Source organism: Pleurodeles waltl, chromosome 10 (assembly GCF_031143425.1).
Source record: "Pleurodeles waltl isolate 20211129_DDA chromosome 10, aPleWal1.hap1.20221129, whole genome shotgun sequence".
Lineage (NCBI taxonomy): Eukaryota > Metazoa > Chordata > Amphibia > Caudata > Salamandridae > Pleurodeles > Pleurodeles waltl.
This window is the reverse complement of record NC_090449.1, coordinates 52,060,491-52,078,675: the sequence shown is the minus strand read 5'-3', so window position 1 is coordinate 52,078,675 and position 18,185 is coordinate 52,060,491. Positions and strand designations below refer to the sequence as shown.

The following is an 18,185-nucleotide window of genomic DNA, read 5'->3' as shown; positions in this document are numbered from 1 at the left end:
GATCATTTGTTTGGTATTTGTTAGTTAATAAAAGGTGGTTAGCTGTTTCTGGTTGCATTCATTAGTGGAAAACCTTACCATTAGTAGGTAAGCTGTGGTTCAGTAAGGTAGAAGCATCCCTGTGTCAAGAGGTGGGCATACCTTACTCTTATATAAATACTGGCATAAAGAAAAATTAGTCTGAGTAATGTGCTTACAAGTTTGTGTAATAGGGCGCTTTACCTAGGCAAAAGCAAAACCACATCTACACAGTACATTGCTGCACGCACCTGCCATTGCTTAAAATCCTTAGGATCTGCACAAGACCTGTTCACAAAAGGACCTTCTTGCAGTTTGCAATGAATCAGATCATGCAGTGACTGGGCTAAGGCATAAATGGCGAGGTATGCACCATAGGGGAACCTGAAATCATTCACTTCGAAAACTGAGGCATCAAGAGATTGCATATTTTCCATCCCAGTGCAGAGTCTTTTATCATCTGTCATGTTCCCTGCTTTTGCCCCATTAACCGAAGTTGCCCATTTGCATCTGAAAAGCGTCTCCCAGGCTCTTTTTAAAAAAATGTCCTCGATATCCTTCAATGGTTGTTTGTTATACAGAAACTCTTTAAAACCAGGGATGTCCCCACTATAAACAGTAAACCCCAGTGTGCCATTCAATGTTTCCCATAAGTCTCTTTCTGAAAACACTACAGAAGGAACCCAAGTCAGAACTCCAATCCATATTTTTCCAGAGATCCTCTGGAGTGATATCTCCTTTAGAATTATAAGGATTTGCATTACCAGGGTCCAACAGACAATCACTTTAGCAGTGGATGATTTCACAATGCCAACAACATGGTCTAGAGAAGCCTTGCTGATTTGTGAGGGGAGAATCTCAAAGAATTCAATGCAAATCCCATGAATGGTGGCCTCCTCCTGAAGTAATTGGCAGCCCTCGAGAGCAAGGTCATTATTGGAGGCTAGGATTCCAATCCATGTCCATCCAAAGTGAAGCAGTAATTGCACCAGTGCATCGGGCTGGAATGAAAGGCTTGTCACTGTCCGTAGGAAAGTTGGAAACTGTACTTTGTCACTGAGAATGGGGAGTGCAGCAGCATAGCTGATCTGTTCAGTGGAAAGAAATATATTAAAACATAGAAATAGAAGTAACATTTTCCTGATTAAGTCATTACATTCCTTATAATTCTAGTGTATTTCCTTCATCTTCTGTAAAGTTTTTAATGACAAGCTTTGAATGATGTAAAATCTTTGCGATGGCATCAAAGACAAAAGGATCACAACTCCAACAAGTGCTAAGAATTAAAAGAAAAGTTCAAATAATGACAAAGGTGAAGAAGGCAGAAAATGACAAATGTAAAACATCAGTGAACAATCTGTAAGACTACAATATAAAGCAAATGAGAATAGAGAGAAGAAAGAAACAAAGTGTGGAAAGAAGGAATTCCATCCACTCTGCTAATCCTATTCTAGCAAATAGAAGTCTTGTTTTTATCCCGAACAGATTTATGCAGTGAATATTCTTTAAATTACTTAAAATTGTTCATGTTATCCCTCATCTAAAAAAACAGACGAGGGTACTGAAGACCTGTATAACTTTGCCATGTTTTAAACCTACCCTTCAAGGCTGAAGTTCCAAAACTTGTGTCACAATTTTGAAACACATCTAACAAGCTACTAGGAGACAACAACCCATTCAATAATCACTATTCAGACTGCAGCAAAAAAGACCAAAGGGTGACATATTATATGATCCATTGGGCATTTTAGAAAAGGCCAAACTCTCAGTGGCATTTGAGGTGGCCAGCCATGCTTCTTTGCTAAAATCTTGGCAGGTCAAATGGAGATCAGGGGCAGAGGTATGAAATGGTTTGAATTCTATCCCCCAAACCTCTCCGAACAAGTTTAATCTGCAAACTCCCTCTAGTGCTCCATTCCTCTAAAGGAAAGGGTCCTCCATGGCTCCCTCATTTCTCGGACAGCCAGTAGTTATACATGGAACCCTGTGTCCCTCTTCAGATCAAATCTGTTTCTTTTTCTATCTATAAACTCATAACATGCAGCTATATTTGAGCAGATCCTCCTCTGAGGACACAAATGGTTTTCGCATAACTCTGAATTATCTGAAAGTGAAGACACAGTAAATCAAGTTCCTACTGATATCAATCAATCAATCAATCAATCAAAAAAATGTATAGAGCGCGCTACTCCCCCGTGAGGGTCTCAAGGCGCTTGGGGGAATAAAGGGGGTCAAGGAGGGTCACTGTTGGAACAACCAAGTCTTGAGGTTCTTTCTGAAGAGCAGGAGGTCTTTGGTTTTGCGGAGGTTGGTGGGGAGGGTGTTCCAGGTTTTGGGGGCAAGGTAGGAGAAGGACCTGCCTCCTGTGGTGGTGTGTTGGATTCGGGGGACTGTGGCTAGGGCGAGGTCGGCTGATCGGAGGTTGCGGGTGGGAGTGTGGAAGTTCACTCTGTTGTTGAGGTAGGTCAGGCCGGTGCTGTGGAGGGATTTGTGTGCGTGGATGAGGATCTTGAATGTGATTCTCTTGTCTATGGGGAGCCAGTGAAGGGATTTGAGGTGTGGTGAGGTTCGTTCGTGGCGGGGGAGGCCAACGACGAGGCGTGTGGCTGTGTTCTGGATTCTCTGGAGTTTGCTTTGAGTTTGAGTGTAGTGCCGGCATAGAGGGCGTTACCGTAGTCTAGTCTGCTGCTGATGAGTGATATCCATTCTGCACAGCACCATGCTGGTTCAAGTGCGTATTCATGCTACAAATATACCAGTCTGCAAAACAACCACCATTACTGGAACTCCAAAATACTCGGGTTTCATTTAGGACAAAAAACAGAACCTTCACACCCACTTTAAATTTTTAGCGAAAGCTGCACATCCCCAACATGACTACAGTGGAGAATAAAGTTCCCCATCCCAGCTGAAGATTTCATAAAAGCAGTGTAAGTACTTGTGTTTTCAAGGCTATACTGTGGCAAATGCCTTGTGACAGACACATCAAGAATCCTTTTGGCTCTTCTAAAAGGCAGCTCCAATGCTGCAGCCTGACTTGTATCACAGTTATTCTAATCTTTTGACACTTAGGGCCTCATTATGACCCTGATGGTCTAATGACCTCCAGGGTCGGGGTGGCAGTCTGACCACCACTAATGCGGTGGTCTGAGCGCCATATTATGACTGCAGCGGTAGCGCCACAATCGGACTGCCAGCACCGCCAGATTGCGACTTCACGTCAGCCTGGCTGTGCTGACAGTCCTAATCCCTGGGGATTATGACCTCCTTCTCCGCCTGCAATTTCAGAGGGGTAACACTGCCATGAAAAGGCTGGCGTGGACAGGGTGCCAGGGGGTCCCCTGCGTAGTCCATGCACTTGGCATGGGCAGTGCAGGGGCCCACGTATCCAGCCCTGTTGCAATGTTCACTTTCTGCTTTGCACCCTACACACTACAGCATTGCTGCCGGCTCTATTATGAGCCGGAGACAATGCTGTAGGCTGTGTCTCGCTGGCCAGCATGAAACGCGTAATGGGCCTGGCGGGGGGGGAGTCGTCCACATAAGCAGCAACCTACCTGTCGGGACTTCAGCAAATGGGCTTTTCTGTCCACCAAAGTCATAATAAGGCCCATAATGTGTGGTTATACAATAATGAGAGAATGTATTTCCCTTCAGTAATGTGTTTAATATGTAGCAATTCAATTTATATAAACTAAGCAATTATTTTTATTTCGGCCCTACTACCTAATAAACATTACCAGATTTTGCTAGGGGTGTGTGTAACTGGCATCATTCTTTCTACCATATTTACTCATAATTACCTCAAAATCACTTGTAATTATGCATTATGTGAGAGGCATAATCCAGAATTTAGCATCATTTTCTAAAAGGGGCTCAAGGATGTATTTTGCACTGCAAAAATAGCACTAAATGCTACAGGCATGAACAGCCGTGCCCAGTACTCACTCACCTTCCCTTAGTTCATTGTTCTTGTGCTCCGTCTGTAGGATTTTTTACCCAAATAGTTCTTAATGGCTTAAGCATTTGTAAATGTGTAATTTTGGTAATTTGCATCACAAAAAGAACGCTTAATTACTATAATTACTATAATTGCTCCAATTATGCCTGCTTGATTAAAATGTTGTCTAGTTTTTATCTAGATACATATGGACTGCTGTAAACAAGGATTATGCAAATCAAGCACAGTAAATGGAAGTCAATTATATGATTATCAATTAAACAGATAAGATGAACCACAATAAATACTAAATTTGAAGACATTGCATATTTCATATTTATTAACAGATAATTTAAATAACTGTAAGGAGCATATTATGCCTTATGTCAGCACTATTGAATCTATTGAAAAAAATATTTGAGAAGAAATAGTATAACTTGAGCCTGTCTCATAACTCAGTTTAATTAGGTAAGTTGAAATCATTTTAACTGCTTCCCTCAGACACATGGCCATTACGTAATGTACCAGATTAATTTATGTACTGGAATCATACTTGCAAGAAGGTTTATAAAAGGATATTGAGTTGAACAAATAATGTAACAGATGAAAGTTTTTGCTTGGTTTATTTCAATAATGACAACCAGGGTCATTTTCCATTACTGATATATATGTCTGTGTGTGTGTGTTTGTGTGTGTGTGTGTGCTGTTTGGTGTGTTATTACATATTTTCTTTTGAAGTTCTATTTAATGCTTTTCTTCTCACTCTTTAGGTTTGAATATTAAATTAAAGTCCTAAGGAAGAAGTATAGCAAACAGCACAAAACACTGGATTTTTCTTCTTTATTCTCAGCTGATCCTTTCTTAATTAATATCATCAGATGAACCTTCAGTTGAGCAACATAAACTTGATTACAATCATGCTGGCAAATAAAGATTTTGGTTTATTGGGATCTGTGAACTCCATGTGTGCGCGGTACCTACAATATGGCCCACCATAGCGCATAGGCCAATAGTGTCAACATTTTTTATGCTATTGTGGCATTTTGCTGCACTAGCGTCAACAATCTTGATGCTAGTACAGCAAAGTGCAAGGAGGTTCAAATTGCAATTGATTTCAATGGGTGGGTCCCTTGAGCAGGTGTTGAAAATGATGTAAAAATTGCACAATGTAATCTTGTAGATTTCATTGCGCCATTTCTGTGGGCCCCCTAATGTCGGAACCCCCCGTGCATACATTATGCCTGGCGTAGGCATAATGTGGCACAAGGGGTCGCCAAGCTGTCACAATGCATGCATTGCACCACATTGTAATTATGGCGCTGCAGTTTTTGCTTTGTTGAGCTACATTAGCATTAAAAAAAATGACGCTAATGTGGCAGAAAGAAGCATAGGGCCTTGTAAATCTGGCCCATGGATTTTAATGTTGCCTTTTGAATGTTCACCAACTATAATGCCTCTTCATGGAGCTACAGTGGAATATTGTATTTTATGGATTTGAAAAGGCTGGTTTGGGGGCATATAAAGCTAGGAGGGTTTGTCACAGCAGGGCCACTGGTGTGTGTGCACAACATGTTTTTTAGTTTTCCCAAAAATCCCCTATTATTTCAGTACATCTCATAATAATCCAATGTTTGCAGTACAGAATTCTATACACATAACAATTAGGCCTGGGAGAAATGTTACTTGTGTCGGAGAAACCTAAGTAATTTCGATAATTTTGAGCTACTTCTGTGACACAAAATTAGTAAAAATCTCCACCAACGATATTTACAAACTTACTCAGCAAGAGTGACCTAAAAAAAGTAGTCCAGATTTACACATGGCCAACCAATGGTATTTCAACACCCTCACATTGAAAATTATGGAAGTAGGACTTGAAACCCCATAGGAAATAATGTGAAATTACCCCTAAGTAAATATGTAAAACGTAAATATTTAAGATAAAAACTATACCAATTGAGGTAAAGTCATTCATATATTTTTCATTCTACTTTACTAGAGGGCGATTCCAAAGGTGGGGTAGAAATCTCCACATTGTAAAGCACAAAGAAAATAAAAAAACTTTATTAACATAAATATTCCAAGCATTCTTAAGTTAAATATGATTGCAAATTTATTTTATATTTTTACTTTAAAGATAGAGTGAAAAAATGCTAAAGCACTATTAAATTAATTTTTAATTTTAAAATGTAACTTTTTTACATTAAACTAAAAGTATGTTTCTGCAGTTTAAATTTGAAATAAATTTGTAACTAAACAAATATATAATGTCCATAGTAATCCTCATGAGTGATGTACAATTAAACTTAATGTAATTATTTTTTCATAAACTGCATACTTAAATTACTTTTACATTCAAATAAGTTAATAATATATTTGAAAATTAAATAATAAATATGTATTATTTTATATATAATGTTTAACTTTATTTATTTATTTTTTATTTAAATTTTTAACTATTTTAAATAATAAGTTGATTTAATTTAACATTCTCATGAGTTTTATGTTAAGACCCTACATCCGGGGTCTCCAATCAGTCGATTGCGAGCTACCGGTAGTTCGCCGAACCCCTGTGAGAAGATCGAGCCCCACATCTCTATTTTGTAGCCAGTTATTCTCTTCTATTGTTCTTTGTCCCTTTTACATAGCCGTTGCCCACCCAAACCAGCTGTTCAGATTCTCCCAACTGATCTTAGCTGGGGAGAGGCGAAGATGATGACGCTGTTGCTGAACTCTGTCCCCACACCATCTGCCGTTCTCAGCCTGGCGCCGAGCTTTTAATTGTGTGTGACGTGTGCTGGAGCGAAGTGGAAGGTGGGCCGGAGCAGAGTACCGGGTCCTGGAAAGCCTGCTAACGTGCAGGTGGCAAAAGCAGTATTGAACTGCTGCGGACCCGCGCCGCCTGCCTTTTTCAGGATGGCACATTATATTTGAGCAGAAGATCAATCGGTAAGCCCTGGCATGGCCAGTAAACACCTTAATGCACTGTTCTGCAGACCGGAGCTGCGATGTGCGCCTTCTGCACTATGAGCGCCTTCTGCACTATGAGCGCACTGAAGCCGCTGCTATGACGTAGGCATTGTAAGACTCCGGGGATTCGTGTTTATAGCCACGGCTAAGCCCGCCTTGTCCCATCTGCCCCCGATCTATCAATGCTCAATATATTATCGCTAATTCTAACTACATCTCAGGGGATTTAAGAGCGAAAGAGGCCCTAAAGATGCCTTCAGCAACAGCGCCTGAAACTCAGGAAGCAGCCAAAATGATGACTAACACAATTGAAAATGAGAATATATTTTTCTCCCGCTTTACAACTCTGGTTTTAAATTAAGAGACGCAGGGTGTTGTGAAGGTTAATTTTCCTTTAGGAAGGCCCAAGATAAAAGCTCCCCCCTCTGCACTCCTGAAAAGAAAGTACATTGTTCCAAAGAAGGTCATGACTTGCTATGGCCTCTGATAGTGTTCCGAAGTGCAAGTTGTGATCAACACCAATACTAAAGCAGTTTCTTTGGGTAGCAAAAGTTTCAGATCACAGACAGACCCGGAGTATTTTAGTCAAATCCACAGTTTGGAGGTTGAGTTTGACTGCCTCTTGGAACAGAACGTATCTGTTAAGAGTGCTTTGACACCAATATAACACTGACAATACTCTTCATTCAATAAAAGCAGTCCAAAAACCACAGGCATGTTACATGCTTACTTAAAGAGCTGGGAGCCCCAAAGCTGTTTTACAGATGCATTGTGTGCCCCTTGGCTGCCCAGGGAAGGCCGTTTAGCAGATTTTTCTTGCACATGAGGTAAAGCAGCATTTCAGACTTTTTTCCAAAAAATAAATAGCATCTACCTCAGAAGTAGTCCTGTTAAAGGAAGCTATAGGATGGTCCTCACCTGCCTAAACAGAATAGCCACATGAAGAACAGGAAACCTTCCCTTTGGCCCCAGGCCTAGAGCATCCCTTACTGTTGAAATTGTATTTTTTCACAAACTCAGTTAAGCATCCAATTGAACCCTATTCACCTCCACAAAGAAAACAGAGTAGTGAATAAAATCCTCATTGAATCTAATGAATTACAAATTATTTAAATCTGAACCAGTATGGGATTTTTTAAACTCTGAAGAAAGGGGTTTGTGGTGCAGGGGAAATAACTAAGGTTTTTAAAACTAGTGACCGTACATTAAGCTAGACTTCAATAAATACCATTTGGCAAGAAATACATGTTGAGGTTTAACTCTTGCAGTGTGTGAACAACTTGGATCGAGGATCACAAAGGGAGGTCATCGGCTTGCATCCTGCAGTAGCTTGTTACACTCTCCAGGAATGGTTCCAGCAAGAGAAGCTTTTGCTTCAGGTAGCACAACCTGCAGCTGTCTGTCACTTCAAAAGAGGCAGTGTGGCCCCTTTTGATCAACCCACAGTATGGTATCAAATGCAATTAGTTATAAAATGTATTTAAATATGTTTTTAGTAATTAATTAAAAACTAAAAAAAATATTTTTCTTTATAATGTATTGTATTAAATTGAAGGGTACTGTAAAAATATTACCATTTGTGTTTCAGTATGTTCATATGTATTTATTTCACTTTTTGTACATCTCTATCACAAAAGATACATCATGACATGTTTAAATAACTTGCAAACTGTAATACAAATATTTATTTTCCTTCTTTTGTTTTTAATGGGATGTAAGTCTTTGCTTACATCTATTTTTTTGTCATCCTCTTTTACAGTTTTCTTGATTTTACTGTCTGTCTTTTCCATTTTGATTATTCATGTTTGTGGTTCTGTTCATGATCCCCACTTCATGTATTAGTAATTTACAGTTACTTTCTAAGGGTTTAGCATTTGTTTGGAATTCGATAGAATACTGTTTGTTACACATTACAAGTCACTTAATTTTAAACCTGCAACTATTTATACTTCCACATATTTGATATAGACTGTCACCCATAGTATACCATCACACAAGCGCAAACAGAGCAGTCTCCATGTGGCTTAATGCAGAAACTCAAATGCTCAAGTAGCCAGATAGTCCCTCATGCTTCTATAGACAGCTGGGTAGAACACAGCACCAGCCTGCTAGGGGGCCCCTGCACTGCCCATGCCAATGGCCAGGGGCCCGCGACTCCCCTTCCCATCTAGCCTTTCCATGGCGGTCCCTACCGCTATGGACAGGCTGGCAGGAAGTGGACTCGTAATCCCCTGGGCAGCACTGCAAGCAGCGCTGCCCTGGCGGATTAAAGCCGCCGGGACAACAATGGCAGTTGTGCGACTGCGGTGGTTCGGCCGCGGTCGTAATCCGCAAGTTTGTACTGCCAGCCTGTTGGCCGTACAACCTCCAAAACAGCCCTGGCGGTCTTTGACCACCAGGGTTGTAATGAGGCCCTTAGTGTTTACTTTTCTTTCTATGACTTCAAAGTGAGAGGATTTATGCAACAATCTTGCTGGATACTGGGGTTAGGAAAGAGTTTTTGTAACACATGAAAACATTTAAATAAACTTCAGAATATCAGAATTAGGAGTACAAATCAAGCAAATTTTTGTTAATTCTGAGCTATGCTGGAAACAAATACCTTTATATGAGTAAAACAAATAATTGCATTATGTGATGCAATTTCCACACATCATTTTCTGTGCACTGTATAGTTTTATTTGAAAAACTGTATGGCTATGCAAATGTAATGGTCATGTCAATCAAAAACGTGTTGTCTGTAATGGCAGTGTGCTACCACACCATGCATACTGCACTCCACTCTACTTTGCACCGCTCCACACCACTCCACCCTTCTCTGCATCACTCCACTTTACACCACTCCCCGCCACTGCACTCTTCTCCACTCCACGCCACTGCACTCTGTTACTTCACACTATAACTCTCTACTCTACTCTATGCTAATGCACTTTACACCGCTCTATACCACTGCACTCTGTGGCTCTGCACGCTATGCCACTCCAGTCTAGGCAACACCAATCTAGTCTGCACAACTCCACTCTATGCCATTCTACACACTGCATTGTACACCACTACACTAATACACTGTATGCTAGTGCACTTTACTCTGTAACACCCAACTCTATGGCTATACACTGTATATCACTCTAATCTATTCTGCATCACTGCTCTCTATGCCACAGCACTTCATACCACTTTACTCTATTCCAACACACTCTATGCCACTCTATGCAACTCCACTCTACCCTACACCTCTCCACTCTACGCCACTTAACTCTACTGTGAAACAATCCACTTTATGCCACTGCACTCTGTGCCTCTGCATTCTATGCCACTACACCCTACTCTGCCCCTCTCCACTCTATGCCACTGCACTCTACTCTGAACAATCTATTCTGTGCCACTGCACTCTACGCCACTCTGCCCCTGCACTCTAAACCACTTCACTCTACCCCAATGCACACTAAAGGCTGCACTATACAACACTGCACTCTGACACTCTACTCTGCAACACTGCAGTGGCTGCCACTATACTCTACACCACTGTACTCTGTACTACTTCTTTCTGCACCAATACACTCTATTCTGCTGCACTCTATACCACTCTACTCTGCTAACTCCACACCACTGCACTTTACAGCACTATACTCTGCTCTGCACTACTGTACACTACTCCACTCTCTGCCACTCTATTCTTTTGTATGCCACTGTACTCCACTGCACTCCATGCCACTGTACTTTGCCACATGCCACTCTATGCCACTGCACTCAACGCCAGTGCACTCTAAATAACTGCACTGTACACCACTGCCCTTTACTCTGCACCACTGTACTCTATGCCACTGCTCTCTGTACCACTCTAATCCACTACACCACTGCACTGACACTCAACTCTGCAACATTGCACTCTCCGCAACTGTACTCAACACCACTCTATTCTCTGCTACCACTCTATTCTGTACTACTGCATTCTACTCCACTGCACTTTATACTACTCTACTCTGCATCACTCCACTCTATGCTACTGCACTCTACAGCACTATACTCGGCTCTGCACTGCACCACTCTACACTACTCCACTCTGCACCACTGCACTCTATGCCACACAGGTCTACTCTGTACTCTATGCCACTGCACTACTCTGCACTACTGCACTCTCTGCCACTCTATTCCACTGCACTCTGCCACTCTACTCTGCCCCATGCCCCTCTATGCCACTGCACTCTACGCCAATGTACTCTAAACAGCTTCACTGTATGCCGCTGCCCTCTACTCCGCACCACTGTACTCTATGCCACTGCTCTCTGTGACACTGTACTCCACTCTACACCACTGCACTGACACTCTACTCTGCAACACTGCAGTGGCTGCCATTATACTCTAAACCACTGTACTCTGTACTACTGCTTTCTGCACCAATACGCTTTATTGTGCTGCACTCTATACCACTCTACTCTGCTAACTCCATGCCACTGCACTTTATAGCACTATACTCTGCTCTGCACTACTGTACACTACTCCACTCTCTGCCACTCTATTCTGTTGGATGCCAAGGTACTCCACTGCACTCCATGCCACTGTACTCTGCACCATGCCACTCTATGCCACTCTCTGCCACTGTACTCTACACCACTCTACTCTGTACTACTGCATTCTACGTTACTGCACTCTATGTCACTGCACTTTATGCCACTGCACTCTATGCCACTCTACTCTGCATCACTTCACTCTGTGCCACTGCACTCTCCAGCACTATAATGTACTCTGCACTGCACTGCTCTACACTATTCCTCTCTACAACACTCTAAACCACTGCACTCTATGCCAATGCACTTCAAACAACTGCACTGTACCCTACTGCACTCTACTCTACCACTGTGCTCTATGAGACTGCTCCTATGCCACTCTACACCACTATGCCACTAACTTTTAGCCAAGCTGAAAAGCAGCCACTGTACATCATGGCTAAAACACATTGGCAAAGCCAAGAACTCCAGCGTAGACGAGACCTATTGGCTCTGCCAATGTTTGTTAGTACTATGAGGTACCAAGGTCCCTGAAGAAACTGTGAAGGTGTAAGCCCTTATTTTGAACATGAATTACACAGATCATAATATAGAGTGTTACAAAATGCACAAATACATTTCGGTAAAATAAAAAAAGTCCTTCTAAAATACAGATTTGAAAAATATAAAGATTATAAAACTAGTACTAACATTTTTTTATAACCTCCATTAAGTCCATTAATACCACACACTCCACAGATCACCTTGGAATAACATTGCAGTACCTCTCTAAATGAAAATATCTTCAAATGTCATAAAAAAACGTCAAGGGACTCCTTTTGATTAAAGTCAATGCAGGTTTCCAAATCCCTTTGCATTTGCAGATTTACCAGTTGCACACAGTTGCATTTTTTTAGGGAAGGAGACACCCTGGTCAGAAGGCCTTTTCTTCTCTGTCTGCCGCTCTCTCCCTCAGAGCACAGGAGACTCCTTGCCTTTCAATCCAGCTGGGGAAACTGATCTGTCCTAATCACAATTTGTCCTTTAGGTGAAAGGCTGAAATTAGGGACAAATGCTGTCTGTTAAGCCTTTCATCACGGACAACGGACGACAGGGCGAAATTACGAGCAGTCTGTGAAAATTACTGACGGGTGGTCACCCTATTTATGAGAGGTACTCTGTGCCCTAAAAAGTAGGACATTGTAGTGTTGTGCAGATAAATACTTATTAGAGACCTGGGGTAGTTTGAAGGTATTAGGATTTCTGCCATGTAAAAGACTCTAAATGAAGCTGTAGTTCATAAATCTGAAGAGGTAAGATAATTTCCTACAGTGAGTATCGCTGATTTGAACTAGAGTTGGTGATGCCAAAAATACAATCTGAGCTGACCAGGACCATGTGCTCCTTTGTGTTGCCTATAATCAGGGTCCTACCAGTTGGTTCTATTATTTTTAGTTAAAGTTGGAAAGACCACTACTGCTACTGAACACCATACTACTGCTATTGAACGAATAAAGTCCAAAAGAGCCACATATTAGTGACTGGTTACAATAGATTTTTGTTTTTGTCAGGCCAGACCGCACTCTGCCATAATGACTACTACAGCACGTTTGTGTCAAGACACTGTAGTTAAAAATTGAAAGAAGTAAAAACTTCCCCAAAGTCATGTACACTGAAAAGATACTGATGAATGAGTCACAACAACTGAAATCAGTTACAATTACTACCATACTCCCCAGCTCCTTCAAGCCCAAATTGACTACGATTTCGTAGAACACAGCACAGTTGATGGGCTGTGTTGCATGAAAAGGAGAGAGCAGAATTGTGTCATATTTACAGGTGCGGTGCAGGTCAGCCCTGTACTTATGGGTGAGCACTTGTGGCTGCCTAGCATCAACAAAGGCACTTTTGCACCCAGGCACAAGGGTGCCCGCATTGTGATCTGGATAGCTTTTGTGCTGGAAGGGATAACTTCCTACACAAAAACCTATCCTTTGAGGCTTATTCCTCTTTTTAAATTTGAAGCAGAATGCAGCACATGCACAGAGGAAATAATGAGGAGAAATAAAGATGTTTCTTCTTGTTGCACTAGTCTTAAATAGACACCTCATTTTGGTGCAAACCCATGTTTACAAGGCTTTGTATATATGGGCTTCATCAAAATCCATTGATGAATGCGTATGAACACCCACGCACCACCCATGAAACGCCGCCATGATGCAAGTTTACACAGCGCAGTGCTATGTACTGGATTGCGTCGGGTTTTTAATAAAAAAATAAAAATCCACATAAAGTTAGCAAATCGCCATTTGCATGACTTTGAAAATACCGCAATGGCTTTTGCATTGGGGATGGGCTGAAAAAGTGACACAAGCTCAATGCAAATTCTTAATAAATCTGGGCCTTGGTGTTTAACTTTGCATAGGATGAGTTCGAACATTCTCATTAATAATGTAAATATACTCTATCAACCCTACTTCAATTTTAACAGTTTCAGATTTAGCCCCCTATTACACCTCTACATTAGTTTATTCCATTGCACCATCTTAGCTAGTTAACTAGAAGTTTTAGTTGCTAATATTGAACTTGGGATGCACTGATTAGGGGCCAGATATATCAAAAACCCGGGTTGCATTTCTTAAGTAGCAAATTTTAAGACCTTTTACTTGATAAATGCAAAATGCGATGTAAGAAAATAGCGAATTCCTAATAGCGATTTCTTAAAATTCTCAATCTCTATTAGGGAATTGCTATTAGGGAATGGGATTCCACTCATCCGTATGGCCCATAGGTGCGAATGGTTTTGCATTTCCCAATTTGCAAAATCCTGTTAAGAATTCACAAACAAGTTAATTCAAATCCAAGGGTGCCGGGGGCTATAGTCCTCCTTGATGCACCGCTCCCAAACAATTGTGCACATGTAAAGCGCACACATGCCCTAGGGACATGTGTGCGCCAGATGGCACTTTAAAAAATGCATTTTCAATGCATTTTTAAAAATTGCAAATGGTTACCACAAAATTTGACTTTGTGGTAATTGCATTTCCTAAATGCTCAGGTCGCATTTTGGAAATGGGTGATACATGTGCACAAGTAATCGCAAATAGGTATTTCCTATTTGCGATTCCCTATTCAAAGCCACAATTTTAGGGACTAACTAAAAATTGTGATTCCCTAAAATTGCACTGTACTGCCTTTCATACATCCTGAAAGGCGATTTTGCATTCACAAACGGTGGAATTTACCGATTCACACATTTACAAATGCAAAATCCTTCGATACATCCGGCCCTGAGTTTCTATAAGACATTGAAGGGATGTCTGAAGTAGCACATTATAATCAAAATTTAAGACACAAGTACTGTCCATCTTCTCAATTTCTAATGTTCCTATGGTATTATGAACCTTCATTAAAAAACAATAGAGAACCTGAATTAATACTTTAGATTTATACTTTTCTTCCCTGAAGTAACTCTTCTTTGAATGTGTAAAAACTCTTTACGAAATAAGGGGCATAATTAAGCAACTGGCACTGCACACAGTTCAGGACCACTTTTTTGTGCCCTTTTGCACCCCCCTACCGCTACCATCTGTGCGCTTTATTTAAAATACGTCGCACCATGGCACAAGGTAGGGAACAATAGCGTCATTTTTTTATGATACTGATGTACTCTGCAGCAGTAGTGCCAAAATATTGGCATTAATCCTGCAGAGTACTTAGGGACCAATTGTATGCAATGGAATGCCCCCTTTTAATGCCTGCTCTGAGAAGGCGTTAAAAGTGCCGAAAAAAATGATGCAAGTAAATCTGTTAAATTTCCTTGAGCCCCCTATGCATACATTATGCCTGGCACAGACATGGTACAGTGCACAGGGTTACAAAGTGAAGTACTGCATACATTGCACCACTTAAAAAAATTAAGCTAATGTGGCGTTAGAATGGCGCTAGGGGCTCTTAAATATTCCCCTAAGTTTAAAAAAGTGTTTGACATTTTTGGAGGGAAGACATTCACTTCGACCAGACTGCAAGAAAAGATAGAAAATAGTTTTACATTTCAAAGAAGACAACCAAATGTATCAAAGGCCACTCCATTGCTCATAGGCGAAACGGAAGGGTATATGGTAGAAAGAGTGAATCAAAGCTCTCATGTATGCTTGCATTACAAACAGGAAAAAAAATAAAAGTTCCTCGGAGAGTACCCTGATGAGTTAAAGTGGGTATTAATAACAAAGATATGGCTTCTTTCCAATGTAGACAGATGTATTCAAGTACATTCAATAGTCAATATATAGCCTGACATAGCTCATAACTCAGGGCTGGCCTGAGTAAGAACTACCGTCATAAATCAGACCCTTGGTTGCTTATAAAGGAACATTCTGCTTGGTAAACCAAATCATTGCCTCTATCCCTCCCTTAAAATGGTAAAACAGTATCAGGAAAGATAGACATGTATTAGATCTTCCCTATGAACACTCAGACAGGGACCAATATAGAAATTGATTATAAGCCGCATTGTATCACAAACGCGTGCAGGCTATTGTTACAAATATAGGTCACTGCAAAGAAAACCAACATTTTCAATATGTGCATAACACCAACAACAAGTACAATGCCTTTTCATTCACCGCAATAACATTTACCATAACAATGAAAAATGGAACCATAGATTAACACATATAAACACGCACACACACATCCATATGACATATATATTTTTTAAATGGCTTCCTAGTACCCTCTCTATCCCTGAACCCAATGAACTTCCCATCCTTAAATCCTAGCAACTCCTCACTATCCCTATCCACCACCCATGCCTGAGCCCTAAAAAATATTTGATACCCTTTAACACTACCCAACCCTAAAAGATTACTCCTATCCCTTTGCACTACACATCCCTGAGCTTTTCAAACTCATTTCTACCCCTACACGCTACGTGTCTGAGCCCTAACAAATTTACTGCCCAAAATCACTAACCTTCCTTGATGCCTGAAACCCCTTAATAAGCCTGGGAGAAATGTTATCTATTCAAGAATAATATGAATAATTTTGGTAATTCTGCATTACTCTTTTGATGCACAATTACTAAAAAGTATGGAATCATGCCGGCTCACTCTAAGAGTGATTTTGGGCAACAATCCTACCGCAGCAGCACAAGAACAACACACTAAAGGAAAGTGAGTGACTGGTGGCTGCTGCTCTTTGGCGTCTGTTACATTTACGATCTTCAGACCGCCAGGGTCGCAGTGGTGGTCTGACCACCACCAAACGGTGGTCCGAACACTTTGGTGGCAGTCTGATCACCACATTATGACTATTGTGGTCTTGCCGGTGGTCGTACCGCCACTCCGTCAGTTTCCCTCCACAGGAGGTACTGGCTGTGCTGGTTGTCCTAATACGCCAGGGTATCTCCTGCTTTGCCCATGTACTTGGCATGGGCAGTGCAGGGCCCCCGTGGCCAACCCCTGATGATCCTGGTGCACCCTAAGCACTACATAATTCCTGCCAGCAAAATTAGGGGCCGTTGTCAATGTTTTGAGCCGTTTCCTGCTGGGTCAGAGGGACGCTCTTAATGGGGCCCGCAGGAAGATGGCCGCACAGGTGGCAACCTCACTGCGGAACTTTGGCATCCGCCAAAGTCATGATGACCCCCCTTAGTGCTATTTTTGTAGCACAAAAGGCATCCCCCACGTCCATTTTGGTATATACTGTATCACAATCTTTTTTTATTTTCCTGCAATTTTGCGTAATTATACCTGAGGCAATTATGTGAGTTGCACCGTCTCTTACTCCTTTCTACCCTTAACTCTACCCATCTCTAAACCCCAAAAGCCATCGCTACTAATGAAAGGTATTATGTCTTAAAGCCTGAAAACCAATTAGCACCTCTGAAACCTAAAACCCCCTTATTACCCCATAATGCTACCTATTCTGGAAGCCTAAATTCCCTTACTGTCCGTTAACATTATCCACCATGAGCCCTAAGTACTCTTTAGTTCTCCGTAGACTATCCATCACTTGAACACTAAAGACCACTTACTATCTCTAAACACCACCCATGCTTAACACTAAACGATTCTATTTAAATATAACCCATAAAGCCTTAGATGTATTGTACTGTACCTTTTTGTGGTGGTAAATGCATTGTTATATCTTCTCTGTAGAGGTTATGGTTTTCGTAGTACTTGTAATGGTCAACAACCAGCTTTATGCCATCCACAACACATATTACTATTAGTTTTGCATTTGTGATTTAGTATTTGTTAGAATTGTCTCATACTGTACCTGAGTAAACCTCATGGCACTAAGAAGTCTGGCCATTGGTAAAGTTACTATTGAAGGGCCATCACCAATGATGCCAGCCAGCTTGGGTTTTGATTGACAGCTGTAGTTGGGGACAGTCTCCTTCCCACCTGAGAGTTGAAGCAGGGTTCCACCGACAGCCCCCACCACAGAAAAACAAGAGTCATAAATCCGAAATCCCAAGGTGGTGTTGGGCAAAAGATGGACATTTTGATTGATTTCATTGATGGCGAAGACCATTGCAAGGGCACTTTGGTAGAGTTCGTTATAAATCCTAGAGGTACAACAAAACACATAGAAAGGATTGAGAATCTGCATGATAGAAGATTACATTCTCTCTTAGGTTTTCATTTATACTTCGTCTGGCAGTCCTTTACCTCCCACAGTGGTGGGTGATGTGCCTCCTCCCACGAGATGCCTACCACCTGCTGAATGAAAAGGGAAATATTTGTCAAAAGCATTCCTGATGT

At 41.3% G+C, this 18,185-nt stretch overlaps 1 long non-coding RNA gene across 1 annotated transcript in view; it reads left to right on the top strand.

Annotated features, from left to right (window-relative positions):
* The first annotated feature begins 6,672 nt into the window (after window positions 1-6,672).
* Window positions 6,673-18,185, top strand: part of LOC138260699 (uncharacterized) — a 49,236-nt gene continuing 37,723 nt past the window's right edge. Inside the window, exon 1 of the long non-coding RNA XR_011198928.1 lies at window positions 6,673-6,907. This is a non-coding gene — a long non-coding RNA (uncharacterized lncRNA). The remainder of the gene's footprint in view (window positions 6,908-18,185) is intronic.